Genomic DNA, 14,297 nt, shown 5'->3' with positions numbered 1-14,297 from the left:
GAACTCCTGTCATCCCACCACCAGCTCCCCCTGGCAGGGCCAAGGAGGTTGTGGCCTTCATCCAGTGGTAGGTGGGCAACAGCCACCACAGCCCACAGGAGCCAGCTACCTGAGCCCCTAGCCAGCCCAGGACAGAAGCAAAAGCAATGGCAGAAGCCTACTCTTTGTCTTCTTCCCCCCCTCCTCCTGCGGGGTGGGGCCATGAGTGGTTATGATCACCCCCCCCCCCCACACCAAGCATGGGACCTGGCTGGGACAGTGACTCTTGTTGGCTGAATACCCCTGGGATCCCTATCTGTAACATCCCTGAAAGTCTTCTCTGAGCGGAAACCCTCTGAACTTCCGTAGGTTGGTCACAATGGCCTTGCAGAAATTGACTTATTTCCTCAGGACTAGATGCTCACTACACTGAGCACCACACCCACAGTTTCTACCCAACAGGTATTTAGTCATACACATGACACTGTAAACTAATAATTGGGCTAGTCCCACTTTTTAAAGAGTTTTGTTTAATTCCACTCTGTTCTGTAAGCTTTGTTTCTCTCCTTCGAAACCAGGGGTGTCAAACATGCGGCTCAGTGGCCGAATCAGGCCCCTGGATGGCTCCTAATAGGCTCCCGAGCAACTGGCTGTCATCTGCTTCCTTCTTCCTCTCTCTTGCTTCCTTCTGCATAGCAGCTTGCTTTGCAAGGCTTGCTTAATCGCACAGGAGCCTCAGAACAAAACCTCTGTTTTCTCCATTGGCTGAGTCTTCTCCCTTGGGGAGGAAGGGGGGAGAGGAAGAGCTGGCTTTGCCAGACTCTCTCTATTACACAGCAAAGCTACTGAGCTAAAACTCTCTTCCTTCTATTGGTTGAGACTCTTCCCCCTCCTGGTTTTCTGGGAAGGAAAGAAAGAGCCAGAATTTCCTTTGCCCACTTCCCTGGATCCCATTGGAGAAATACAAAGAAAGCACCTTTAAGATCAAGAAGTGCTAATGTTTTGTTTTAAAGGTTATTTTTTAAAAAATATTTGTGTTTGTTTGTGTCCTTTATAAAGTTTATATCTCTGCTACCTAATCTTAAGTAGGTACACACATGGCTCAGTCCAACAAGGTCTCATCTATGTCAGATCCGTCCCGCATAACAAATGAGTTCAATACCCCTGTGTGTGAGTGGAATAACTTTGTTTCCTTTCTCTACTGCTGAACTTTCACACTAGCCCAACTGTGTGAACATGCTCTTCCAGTGTGGCTGCTGTGACACTCCTACCCAGCAGTTTCTTCTTGCTTCTTTAAAGACCCACCTCAGCAGTGAGCCAGTTTGGTGTAGTGGTTAAGTGTGCAGACTCTTATCTGGAAGAACCAGGTTTGATTCCCCACTCCTCCACTTGCAGCTGCTGGAATGGCCTCGGGTTAGCCATAGCTATCTCAGGAGTTGTCCTTGAAAGGGCAGCTGCTGTGAGAGTCTTCTCAGCCCCAACCACCTCACAGGGTGTCTGTTGTGGGGGGAGAACATATAGGAGATTGTAAGCTGCTTTGAGTCTCTGATTCAGGGAGAAGGGCGGGGTATAAATCTGCAATTCTTCTTCAAAATCGTGACACATTTTTATGACTTTCCTTCTAAAGTGGTCTCTCTTTGATAGGGAGCTGCTACTGAGGCAGAACTTTCTAAGATGACCCTACTCTCTACATTTAAAATAGGGGGTGCTGAAGCTGAAATTGTGAGGGGGGGGGGGTTAGTTCTGCCTGCCATTCTCTTGCATGAAACACGGAGAATATTGAGATGCTTATGCTTTATATGAAACGGTGCAGATACAGCAGGTGCAAAGAACTTCTTTCAACTACTGTTCAAGATCATTCAAGTTACTTAACCATCTTGGGGAAATACCTGGGGTCCATCAAGAGAGATGTCATTCCCTGGTACAAATTTTTACAATTGAGTTACAAGTCTAAGCAGGACTTTTTAAAAAGCAGTTAACAAATTTGGAAAAAAACTATTGCTTAGATGACTACTCAAAGAACTCATTTTGCAAATATACCAACAATTTATAGTGGTTAACAACATTAAAATCCCTTTGATTCAGACATCATGGAATTTAAAACCTTCAGAGATAGCACAAGGCTTAGACTGAGATGTAATTTATAACTCTCCCAATATGAAATCACCAATTTTTAATATAAGATTTAATTCTCTTAAAGTGCTTCACAGATGGTACTTACTTCCTGTTTGTCTCCATCGCATTTATCCTTCAGATAGTCCATACCATTGGACAAAAATGTGGACAATTAGGAGATAATTTGCATAATTGGCTGTTATGGCCAAAAACCTACCTTAATGTCGGTAACACCTACATTAAGTATGTGGCATATCAAAGTGTGGGAATTTTTTGAATTCAGCAAAATTACTAGCCGTGCAATCCATCCTAATATTAAGACTTATCAGGAAAACTTTCAAACACTTTGGTGTCTTGTAACAGAATATTTAGCCAGTTGTGAAACTCCTCCAAGCAATTCAATGTATTGTGAGTTGTTATACTTTTAATTCGTATGGTGTTGAAGGTTATATTTTCTTCTGCCCTCCTATCTGTATGATACTGAGAGTGCATAATGTGATGCCTTTATTGCTGCTGCTGCTGCTGCTGCTGCTGTTGTTGTTTCTACTGTACCCGAGCATAGATAACAATTTTAAAAGTATTTTTAAAAGAGAGAGGTATCATTTGGGCTGAAAAAAAGCAAGAAAGAACACACAGGAAGGGATGCGATAGCGACATTCGATCCTGGGATTAACAAAGAATGCCAACCTTATTTCGTGATTGTTTTAGAAAGTGTTTCAAAGCTGTTCCTTCTCCCCACTAAACAGTGAGATGGGTTTCATGTGAGGCAGGAATGGAGAAAACATGGGCATCTGCTTTGATTAGGAGCAAAGGAGAAACTACAATTACAAGCTCCTGTTGATCACAGCCAAAATAGAAGCCGTCACGCGACGAAGAGGCATGGTGGGGTGGCTGCTTCCAAGTTGTTTACATTCTGTTGCCTCTTCCTCTTCCAAAGCCCTTCTGCTGGTTTTTCCACCTGTTTATTTATAACTGCCTTAGGGAGGAAAGTCACAAGAATTTGTACTATATTTAGAGCAGAATTTGATGACATGTTTTAAGGAAACAAACATGATTTGTGTTCTTACACAATCATTTCCAAAGCCATGGCGTTGGAGTTTATGAGCAGTACAATTCTGAACAGATCCAGGTGGGTAGAAGAGTGGCATTCTTCCAAACCCAGTGATGTCAATAGATTTAGAAGGGCGCACCTTTGCTTAGCATTGCAGCGTAATGCTTCCATCTCCAAGGAAGACACGTGTGCAGCTTTTCTTGGGATCGCATTAGAAGGGCCCCCTTTAACAGTATCACTCGAAGGGGAAAGACCTTAAAAGACAGAGATGCTGGCGCACACAAAAACTGTCATCTATTAAAAATGCCAAGTCTGACAATGAAAGTGGAAAGCATCCAAAACCACACCTAGCTGTAAAGAAATGACTCAGTCACAAGTCAGCTGTAACAGGTTAGGGTTTTTATTTTCCTTTTTAGAAAACACATACATGGCAACTGGGTACAGGCAAAGAGGTCAGGTAAACCCTGAAAATGTAGATATTCTGGGATCTTATTTAAAGTGCCATGGGATGCAGCAGTTGAACATGGGTGGGAATGGCTCCACAATATTTAGACAACTATTATGGTATGAACATCCCACATTATTTCAGAAGAAGAAGATATTGGATTTATATCCCGCCCTCCACTCCGAAGAGTCTCAGAGCGGCTCACAATCTCCTTTACCTTCCTCCCCCACAACAGACACCCTGTGAAGTGGGTGGGGCTGGAGAGGGCTCTCACAGCAGCTGCCCTTTCAAGGACAACCTCTGCCAGAGCTATGGCTGACCCAAGGCCATGCTAGCAGGTGCAAGTGGAGGAGTGGGGAATCAAACCCGGTTCTCCCAGATAAGAGTCCGCACACTTAACCACTACACCAAACTGGCTCTCCAGTAGCAAGTGATGCTCTAAAGTAGGGTCGCCAACCTTTAGGTGGTAGCTGGAGATCTCTTGCTTTTATAACTGATCTCTGGGCAACAGAGATCAGTTTACATGGAGGAAATAGCCCTTTTGGAAGTTGAACTCTATGGCATTATGTCCCCAACCCCACCCTCCTGAGGCTCCATTCCAAAACTCTTCAGGTATTTCTCAACCTGGAGCTGACAGTCCTACTGATATGCCTCCCTGCCATCCTTCCCAGGAGCTTCTGGAATCAATCTGGTACTAGTTCATTCTGGAAATGAGCAACATAATTCAACTAAATAAGCAGAACATCTGTCTCTAACATGTGCATAAGTATATACTTTCACCATTAACATTTTTAACTATTTCAAGAGCAGGTCTCAAAATGATAATCTCCCACACCTCCAAAAGCAAAGTAACTTTCATAGCTACATGAGAAATTCAGGGAACTTGTCTTCTTAAAGAGACACAGTCACCAAGGAAAGTCTCTCTTTTTTAAAAAAAAATAAAAACAAGTTTATTTCAATAAACAGATTAATATTTAGGATCATAGTCAAAATAATAATCAAAATTATGATCCAACAAAGTCAACTAGTCACCAATAAACATCCACATGAACCACAAGTGCATACAAATAGTGCATAATCAAATTAAAAACAAATTAATACCAGACCTGTATATTATTTGCAGTTGAACCAAAATTTCCACAAGAAAAATAATCCAGAAAAGGGCACCACATAGCTATAATAGTTTACCTTCGATGTGAGGTATGCCTCCCTTCTAAATTATGTGTAATTTTGTCCAAAACAAAAGGGTCTTCCCCCCTTTTTCTTGCCAGGAAAGAATTGTGCTGACTGATATACATCTTGGTGAGACATCACAGGTGGGCCTGGTTCATTCCCAGCAGCAAACAAAGAAATGCTATGTATGAACAAAAGAAAGTACAGTGCATGCTAACACATAGCAAGGATTTGAAAGCAAATTTCAGAGAATGTAAAGGAAGCTGGATCTGTGCCAAGGCTGTTTGCTGGAACAAAGTCATCAGCAGAAAAGCAAGATGAGGCAAGAATCTGGACAGCCTTAGGAAAGGTGCGGTCCCCTACGTCATTATGCCGGTCAAAAATCACTAAGTATCAAGTAATTTAATTGATGACACATCTATCTTAAATGTCATTTTGCCTCTCTTTGGATGAACCGGCTAATCTTGTGTTTTCCATATGTGCTATCATACAAATGATAGAACCATAGGAGGCCTACCCTCCCTCTAGATTTCCTTCACAATTTTAGGGATGCCAGGCTCCAGGTGGGACCTGGGAATTCGCTAGGATTACAGCTTATCTCAAGACTACAGAAATCATTTCCCCAGGGGAAAAAATGGCTGCTTTGGAGGGTAGATTCTATCTCATTGAGGTCCCTGTCCTCCCCAAGTTCCATCCCCAAATCTCCCAGCACTTTCCAACCTGGATCTGGTAACTCTATTCTCCATTCCACACCAGTGGGCAAGGTGGACCTGGCAACCCTACAATACCTGCTCAAGCCACAGGGAAATATCCTCTCAGAAATCATGTTAATTTTTTTTATGCTATATGGTGGCAATACCCAGTGTGATATTTCTTTTGAATCTGATCAACACCAGCAGCTCAAGGAGTTCAGCATAATACAGAAGTCAGCTGGCTAAAGCATGTTTGGCTTCAGACATCCAAACATACCTCAAAGAGATAATTTCTGTTTGCCGGGAGTACTCAAAACATGCCTCTTAAATTTAATCTTACCAAGTTGCTGGCCATAGCTGGCAATCTCCTGCCTCCACTGTCTTGATGCTTGCCCTCACTCAATGGGTAGAGAGCAAAAGTGAGGGAAGAGCACTACACAGCACCATTTCATACACTCTCTGACCCCAAACATCCCCCCATACTTTCTTGTCCAGGTTGCCAACCCTACTTAAGTTGCATTGCATACTCTCTTTTGCTGTAGGTTTGTGGCATTCTTAGAATCTTGTATTTATCTATGGTTAATGGGATTCATTGTACAGCAAACACAATTTGAGGCAGCTTCTTGCTTAACCAAAAATGATTTATGGTACTTACAAAAATGACGTGAAAGAGCTAGTGCAAAACTTATACTGATGCAATCAAACAATAAAACACCTTTTTCATTCTGGCTTGGTCCTAGCTCTTGCTGTGTCCTTGAGATGAAGCAGTGACTGTTCAGTGTGCGCCTTGCTGACTCACAGAGCGGCAAAACTGCTGTAAAGCTACCATGATGCACAATTGCATACTGTTTGAAAATAAAGGCACCAAGAAAGACCAATCCAAGCTCTTGCTATGGCTGTCCTCTTCAGTATTCCTTAACTCCAGTATTCTACCGCAGACTACCAGGAAATTAGTTCACCTACATCAATCACCAAAGCCTTTCGTCAGGGCCAGCCATGCTCCCCGGCGCCGTTTCCTCCCTCCCCCCGCTTCCGTTTTTTTGGGGAGCGGGGGAAGAGGGTGGAAATCCTGGGGTCCCCCGCCAGGGCGGGAGGGTTGGGAAGCCTACAGCCCAGCCAGAGCATTCTGGAAATACTGAAGCTCCAAATTAAAAAGTGTACAATGAACCTGGCAAGTTAGCTGTTTTTGTTTTAAATACCTCCTGAATATTTGATTTTCATTGTTAAGCACTCAAAAAAAATCAGAGAGGTCAGCCTTTTCAGTGAAGATTCTAAGCCCATGAACAGGCTAACCTATCACTAGGCCACAAATGTTCCTTTCTTGCAGTTGAACTCATGTAGGGGCGTTCATTACCCTATAACACATTGGAAGGAGGTTGCTGAGATAATTGTAATACATAGCAATCACAGAATATTGTTGTTGATTCATCTGGCTAAAACAAGAAGTGCCAGATTTATGGAAAGGAAACATTCCCCACCACCACCCACTTTGCATGGGTTCCCCATGGGTGGTAGCCAGCCACATTTACTGGCTGCTAAATCACACCCAAGAATAAGTCCTGACAAAGCAATATTTTCAAACACTTATTTACTCAAAGCTGAATCTGTGAAAACCAGTTGGTTACTTTGATCTTTGGAAATACATGATGTATCAAAACTCATACATGGTAATAGGAATATATGTAACTTTATTTGTTTATTATTTTAATTTTATTAGGTGTTGTTAAATCTAAGTTGGACAATGTTGTATACATATATATCTATATACATATTTCTTTTTTCTTGTTTTATAAAAAAAAAATAAGTGTAGAAAATTAAATAAAATGTGTTATTGAAAGCTGACTCACTAAGTTTGTAACATCCCATAGAAGTATGTAAGGAGTGTCAAGTGACAAGCAATGTCCTTAGTCAAAGGACTAAGGGCTTAGTTCTTTCCATATCAGCCTACAAAACTGTCATACCACATCACACTGTCATTGAGCTAAATAAACCTTTATGACTTAGGTTCTCACAGTATGGGGCAAGACCTTTTGGGCGGGAAGAACACAACATTCTAGGAAAGGGGACGATTCCGAGGTAGGTGGAGCTTTCCCCCCACATACACACACCACATACTACCCAAAGGCTAAATGGCTTGAATACCTGGAGTGCTGATTCATGCTGGATTTGGGTGCATGCATGTGAATGAGATGGTACATTGCACCACCATACCAATCTGATTAGGAAATATGAGGTCTTAGGAGGAGCTGTTTCTTTGTTCTAAAAATGCTTCTATATTAATATAAATTTTAGAAGAGAATTGAGTCCTGTTCTAGTACATTTCCAGTGCTTGTTTTACATTAACATCCAATCCATGGAGTAGTGTGCTCCATACCCATGACTGCTGAGACTGAATGTACATGACACAAGCCCCAAACATTCCTGTAATGGTAGGACAAGCTTAGTGCAAAAAAACCCCTTGAGGAAACCCAGCTTTCTGAAGGCCACTTCAATTTAAGGCTTGATTCAGACCTCAATGGGACTGCAACCAAATGTCACAAATAAACCCCAGTGTATCTCCAACTGGCAAGAAAGAACTACAGTTTGTTAAAGAGTCATAATTTGAACTTTGAATTGAGAACAATTTCTTTGGAACCCAAATATCTTTGTTCTCAGCTCCACAAGCAAAAGGCAGGAGGGATGAAGAAGTATCATATGAACTTTTTGTTGGATTCAGACTTCAAAGGTTTAGAGAAAACTGCATTTTGATAGAATCCATTTCCTGAGATTCTGACATTTCAAGCTAGTCTGGTACTATTTTCTTCCCGTCCTGTTAATATTTCAGTGTTTACCTGCTCCCCAGTTTCTTACATACTTATTTGGGGAGGGGGAAGGTGTTCCCTGGAAGAATGTGGCAGAACAGAGTTTTGGAACCTCTTTGTGGAAACAAAATTCTCAAAAAGAGTCTAAAAGTTCATGAGGGGCACCTGTGTGTTTCTCCTTCATTCCCCTCATGAGAGTTCTGGCACCTCTTTTTCCAGAAAAAAAGCCCTGATCTGGGCTCATATATATGACAAACAAATCAGATTTTCTTAATGTGAATATAGCCAAAATTATGGTTCAGTTTAAAGGCTACAACCAATTTTTTTGACTGTCTTTTACTCTCATACAAATGGTTGGGTAGATTTCTGCTAATTGTGCTGCAATTACACAGTGTTGTGTTGCAATTACACAGTGAGCAACTTCACAATACATGGATTCATCATACATCATGATGCTGTAATATTGCATTGTACGCAATATATTTTGTTAATATAATGAACTGGACAATAGGTTAGACTCAGAAACAACCAAAAAAAGAGTGATAGAGACAAGATGCAAAACCTTCTCTAAGACCATTTGGGGCAGTAGCATCTGATCAGATCACAGATGGAATGTGAATATATATAGACCCATCCTGACTTGTATAGCCCAGGCTAACCTGATCTCATCAGATCTTCAAAGCTGAGAGGATAGGTCCTGGCTGGTATTTGGATGGGAGACCTCCAAGTAATAACAGGGTTGTAATGTACTGCCAGACAATAGCAAACCACCTCTGAACAGCTCTTGTCTTGAAAACCCTTTGGGGTCACCATAAGTCAGCTGTGAGCAGGGCCGGCCCTGCCACTAGGTAATTGCCTAGGATTCCAGCCTTTTGGGGGTGCCAAATTGGGCACCCCCATGTGACTCGGTAATATTATTAGTGCGGGGGGGGGGGCACCAGAAGTTAGTCTTGCCTAGTGGCAGGTTAGTCTCACTAGAAGTTAGTCTAGGAGCAGCCCTGGCTGTGACTATATGGCAAAAAAAGAAAGGAAGTAGAGCCACAGTGGTTGGTTAGGGTTCCCAACAACCTACACACACACACAAAAACCCTCCTGTCCCTTTAATAGAGACTTGATAGGATGTCATCTGGTGATCCGGTTTGCCTGCATGCTTTGAAAAACTTCAACTATTCATTTCCACTCAATAAGCTTCAATTAAATTAATCTATTAACAAAATTTTTGAACAGATTGAACAGCATAACTTTTAAAAAAAAATTAAAGTAAGTATAAATTCCTGGGTGGCAGGCACCTTCTTAGCAGAGACATTCCTCCTTTTGTCTCACACAGGAGAAAATGCCTCTTAACAAGAGGATGCTTACTATGACTAGCCAAAGAAAGATTTTCCCTCCAACAGAACCATTGCTTATACATGTGCAAATTTAAGAAGACAGAACAATCCCAAGCAGAGTTACTCTCTTCTGAAACCATTTACTTAAATGGACTTTTAATGTGTATCTCTGTGTAGGATTACACTGTTGATGAATTCATTAAAACTCATGAGACTATTCAACTATATTTCCTTCAGTCATCTGACAGTTCTAAAAATAAGCATGTAAGAAATTGGGGAGCAGGTAAACACTGAAATATTGAAGGGAAGGGAAGAAAATGGTACCAGACTAGCTTGAAATGTCAGAATATCAGGAAATGAATTCTACCAAAATGCAGTTTTCTCTAAAACTCTGAAGTCTGAATCCTGCTTTTGAAGCCAGCTGTGAGAAAAAGACCCACTGCCTCTTGCCCTTCCATCCTGCTCGACTCGGCAGGCTGGGTCTTTATGCTTCTCACAGCCAGGTGACTGCAAGAAGCATGAAAACCCACCACCTTTTGCTCTCCCATCCTGCTTGGCTGTGAAAGCATGAAGACCCACCATGGCTGCCTTTTGCCACCCATCCTGCTCCACCAGGTCAGGGGCCCTAAGTTGGGGGAGTTTCTTTAGGAAGTCAGGGGCTGGGCCCCCAGAGGCTCTCCCTCATAGATATGGGTCTGCTTTGACTGTGATATAAGGCTTTGCACCAATTTACATCTATTATACCCCCCCCCCATTTGGTCCTAAATAGATTTGGTAAATGTTTCAATTTGTATCTTGAGCCTGTATATATTCGATATGCTTGACCACTGAAAAAAACCTTTTAGGACCAAAATGCATCAGGTTGCATTGATTTCCACGTGTTTTATGTATTTTAATTTGTAATGAGGCCAATGTTGGGCCCTTAATTGCTTTTAACCATTAAAAAATACACACATCTATTTTTGATAATGAAGTTATACTGTTTTTACAAAAGGCCCTGCATTTGGTTTGTACTGTTTTTGGTTTTTGATTTTAAAAAGGTCCATTAGAGGCTTCACCATCTTCCAAACAGGTGTGTAGCTAGAATTGCTAGATGTTCTCTTTTTAAAGCTATGTCCCTTGTTTATGTATACCTTCCTCAGGAACACCTCAACAGAATAGACAGTAGCTCTTTTTCTCCTATTGCTAAAGAGGTAGACTGTGAAATTGTCACCAACTGCTACCCATTTCTAGGATGCCATAATTACTGATGTTTTAGCATCACATGCCTCAGACTGTCTTAAAAGTAACCCACAGTTCAGAGCACTTAGCAAACTGTTAAGTATTCCTCTGATTTTGAATGAGTGGTTATATTCAACTATTTGTTTGAAGGAAGCCTATTAAATACATCAAAGTTTAATAAAACATATTATTAATGTTACGGTTTATTGAAATGTTAAACTATAAGTATAATATGTCTAAACATACTTTTCTTTTTAACATCAATAAAACTAATAAATTTACTCATGTTTCAGCCAACTTAATCAAGGGTTAATCTCCAGCTTCCCACATTGTCCCTGTGGTTTTTAATAGCTGCATAGTGGAGGAAATGTAACAGGTGAAGCTGTATTCCATCTCAAATATCCACACAGAAAAGCTACATTTGTCATATTTCTAGCTATTGCGTAAGTGTTCAAAGACAATGATGCCCCACCAGAAAAAGATAGAAACCAACACTGCAATCCAAAGAATAATACAGGACTTACTTCCAAGTAGACCTGTTCAGGCTTGCTCCATTCCCAGATGCTTCATAATGCCCTCCTCTACTTATAGTATCAGAAATTGCCTTATGTCTTACTTGGGCACCATTTAAATTTATATTTTAAAAAATCTTTATCACATTTGTATCCTGCTCTTCTTTCCAAGAAGTTAGAGTAGCTAACATGAGGTTTTCCATCTCACAATGATTGTGTGAAATATGTAGGTGTGAGTGAGAGAGTAGTTGGCTCCGTGAATGAGCATCAGGGAATCATACCCATGGTTTAGCAACATGTTTTCTTCTGTAAATCTGTCAGACTGACTGTTGGGATTTCATAGCATCTAATAGCACAGGACTGCCTCTCGGGAACCACTTAATTCCCAGGAAGAGGAAGAGGTTGGATTCATACCTCACCTTTCACTCAGAATCTCAGAGAAGGTTACAATCCCCTTTCCTTCCCCGCAACAGGCTCTTAAGAACTGCTCTTAAGAATAGATCCAGGTGGGCAGCCGTCTGAAGCAGGAGAACAAAGTTGGAGCCCAGTTGCACCTTTAAGAAGAACCACGTTTTATTTGGAATGTAAGCTTTTGTCTGATGAAATGTGCATGCACACGAAAGCTTATATTCTGAATAAAACTTTGTTGGTCTTAAAGGTGCTCTTGATAAAGCAGCTCTTTCAAGAACTGTGACTGGACCAAGGTCACTCAGCAGGTGCATTGTAGAGAAGTGGGGAAACAAACCTGGTTCTCCCAGATTATGTGTGTGCACTTAACCACTACACCAAAGTGGGCTATGATGTTCTGGATTATGATGCTTGCATCCAGGCCGTCATTTCCCCACTCCCCAGCAATTCAGTAGTGAACAGGAGTCACTTTGTAGAAAAATAGGTGGTAGAGTTCATCCGGGGATTGTTATGCAGCTGCACTTACTATTCAATAGACAAGATGGGGAGGAGGAGGGAGAACCCTCAGAAAGGTTCAGGAGCTGTGTTCCTGTGAGCTCCTACTGAATCCGAGGCCTGGTAGTGAAGGACAATGCAACTTACCTTGAAGCAAACACACCTGTCCGGTGTGGGGAGGAGCAGTAGAAACAGCAAGGTGAACAGATCAAGTCCTTCTGTGTGCTTTTCTCTTCTCTGTTCTGCTGTCATCTTTTTATTGTTTAGATCTATAATTTCAGGGACTTCTTTCTTCCTTGCCATCTTTTCATTCTCCCTCCCTCTTTCCAACATCCAAGAGCATTTCATCTGGCTCTAAGTTGTCTTCTGCCAGCAGGTGAAGACATCCTATTTTGTTTGGCATTTCGCACCAACTCCTATTAGCTCATGTCTGTGTCTACATGTTTTATTTAATTGTTTTACACATTTTTTAAAATATTTGTATTTTATATGTTGTGTTAATGTTTGAAATGTTCCCCACCTTGGGGAGCTTGAGTTTGGCGGAAATGTGGCATAAAATGTTTTAAATAAGATAGACATCTTACCTTTCCTATCACAGTGTGGATTTATCAATAGAGAGCCCCATCTTTAGGCAGCCTCTCCTCTGCTTGCACACAGCCAGCCCAAGCTAACACAAGCATCCTGATGGCTTTGTATCTGGTAAGCTTCATTGCTAACTGGGAATTTGAGCCCATTTCACCAATCCAACATGCTATGTACATGCTTACATTGGGTTCCTCAGTGAGATGAAAAATAACAGATAAGTCTTTTTTAAAGGCAGTCACTACTGAACAATTTTGCTCTGAACTGGACAACTGCAGTGGACAGTCAGCTGTGGTTTAAGGCACATTCTCGGTTCACCTGGGTGACTTAGACTGGACAGAGCAAGTTAAGAATCTCCACTGGGGTTATGAAACTTGCTGAATGATCATGGACCAGTCATATCCTTTTTGTCTAATCTACTTCATGGGGTTGTTGTAAGGAGAGGGGAGAAGGATAACCCCACCCATGTATGCCATCTTGATCTCCTTGGGGGAACAGTGGGTATAAATATGAGGAATAAATGAATGGCAGTAACAACCTGGCCATTATGGGACGAGTTAGACCAACGGAAGTTCAGCTTTCTCTTCAGAAAGGAACACGTACCCTATCAGAATCTGACCTACATTAAATGTAGTGTTTTGGAGCTATTGGAGCCCATTTGCTAGGACGGCGGTATAAAAAGCTCCCTGCCTTCCTCTAAGTAACAGCCCTTTGAATACTTATAGAGAGCAATCATGTCCCCTCTCAACTTCCTAGTCTAATTTACAGGTAACCATTGCATGGATTAGAGTGGCTAGGTCAGAGAAGGGGACAAGTTGTCTAATCTGGCACAGCTGGAGAAATGCCAGTATGGCAACGTTTGCAATCTGGACCTCTATTAATAAGGAGACATCCAGAAGTACACCCAGGATCTTGACAGATGGCACCGGTATTAAAGGCACGCCATCAAGAGTCGGGAGTTGGGACCCCAAGTCTGAATCTCCCCCACTCAGCCACAGAACCTCCATCTTAGATGGGCTCAGTTTCAGCTGGCTCTGCTACAACAATCCAACCACAGTCTCCAGACTTTTGGCCAAGGTGGCTGGGGTGGTATCCATCCATCCATCAAAAGATATAGAAGATGATATTGGATTTATATCCCGCCCTCCACTCCGAAGAGTCTCAGAGCAGCTCACAATCTCTTTTATCTTCCTTCCCAACAATAGACACCATGTGAGGTGCATGGGGCTGAGAGGGCTCTCACAGCAGCTGCCCTTTCAAGGACTACCTCTGCCAGAGCTATGGCTGACCCAAGGCCATGCTAGCAGGTGCAAGTGGAGGAGTGGGGAATCAAACCTGGTTCTCCCAGATAAGAGTCCGCACACTTAACCACTACACCAAACTGGCTCTCTGGGTGCCATATAGCTGGGTTCCATCTGTGTATTGATGACAACCCAGCCCGAAACTCTACACCTGTTGGAAAAAAATGGAGAGAGAATTGCTCTCTGAGGGACCC

This window comes from Heteronotia binoei, chromosome 6, assembly GCF_032191835.1.
Source record: "Heteronotia binoei isolate CCM8104 ecotype False Entrance Well chromosome 6, APGP_CSIRO_Hbin_v1, whole genome shotgun sequence".
Lineage (NCBI taxonomy): Eukaryota > Metazoa > Chordata > Lepidosauria > Squamata > Gekkonidae > Heteronotia > Heteronotia binoei.
Note: the sequence above shows the minus strand (reverse complement) of the source record.